General features: G+C 39.3%; 1 pseudogene; it reads left to right on the top strand.

Moving 5' to 3' along the window:
* LOC107691107 (heat-stable enterotoxin receptor-like) overlaps window positions 1-1,396 on the top strand; it is a 35,779-nt pseudogene that overhangs the window by 5,553 nt on the left and 28,830 nt on the right.

Below are 1,396 nucleotides of genomic sequence, written 5' to 3'. Positions count from 1 at the left end.
CCTTCCACCCACCCACCCCTCCCTTCATCCATCCTTCCCTCCATCCATCCATACACCCCTCCATCTATCTATCTATTGCTTTTCAGTTTTTGTCCTGTGTGGGACACCAGATGACGTTCTCGCCATTAAGAACAACACCAATATTCCTCCACATGTGGTCTTCGTCCTGATCGACCTGTACAAGTGAGTCTGTGATCCCCATAATCCCACCTCATATCACACAAGCGTTTCTCCAGCTGACCGTGACGTGTCTTGCAGTGATGGTTATCACACCAACGAGTCCAGCTTCGAGCACATACAGGACGTGCTGGTGGTCACCATGCACAGCTTCAGGAACTACTCCAGCCACACGTCCTGGAAGACAAACACAACGGTTAGTGCAGCATCTTTAAGCATCGTTCTGCCATTCGTTCTCTTTGCCCTGAGATTCATGCTAAAGTCTCATTTGATAATTGCCATCCTGCAGGCACTGAATGATTATGTGGTGGCTTACCATGATGCTGTGGTTCTCTTTGGCAATATGATGAGAAAAAACCTGAAGGCGATGACGCAGCAGCCGTTCAGCGGCATCATTGAACAGCCCTTCAGAAGCATGAGCTTCGAGGGTAAGAGCTTCTTAAATAACAGCATCACTGGATCGTCACTCATGCTTTTGTATGCTAACTCAAGTTACAGCTTTTTACAGTCGACAGGTCATTTCAAAAGAAATGGGTCCTTGCGATTGCAAAAAACTGTAATACGATAGATTTGATGTGATATTGATGTGTGTGTGTGTTCAGGTATGGGTGGACACTATGAATTAGACGGTAGCGGAGACAGAGATCTCAATCTGTCTGTGGTTTGCACAACTGGCTCATACAAGGTGAGTCACTTTTGTCTTAATTTGTAATAAAGATGCATTTTGGTACAAATCAATTCAATGACTCACTCATATACTGGCGTCAATATGAAATATGAAGAAATAGTAATCCAATGAATCTTTTTGGTGAACCGATTCAAAACACTCGAGTCACTGATGAATCAAAATTTTCAGCACTACCTTGTTTTTCCACTTAGTTTTCAAGCATTTAGAGACGGTTTTTACTATTTGTAAGCCTTTTTCCATATTTGTAAGTCATTTTGAATAAAAGCATCTCCTAAATCAGGGGTTTCAAGGGGTTTTTGAGGTCCAGGGAATAGTTGAGAAAAAAATATATATAAAAAATGTACAAATAAATAGGATTGAAATAATTAACTAAATAAAACAAAATAATAAAAATAAACACTGAATTTTTTACTTAAATAAATGAAATTATCCACCTATCTTACTGTGTGTAGAACATGTAATTATCTAATTTATTAGAAACTAAATCTTTCTTTTTTTTCTAATAATATTTTACACACAAACACACACACA

This window comes from Sinocyclocheilus anshuiensis, unplaced genomic scaffold (genome assembly GCF_001515605.1).
Source record: "Sinocyclocheilus anshuiensis isolate Anshui unplaced genomic scaffold, SAMN03320099.WGS_v1.1 scaffold30, whole genome shotgun sequence".
Taxonomy (NCBI): Eukaryota; Metazoa; Chordata; class Actinopteri; order Cypriniformes; family Cyprinidae; genus Sinocyclocheilus; species Sinocyclocheilus anshuiensis.
Note: the sequence above shows the minus strand (reverse complement) of the source record. Positions and strands in the feature narration are given on the sequence as shown.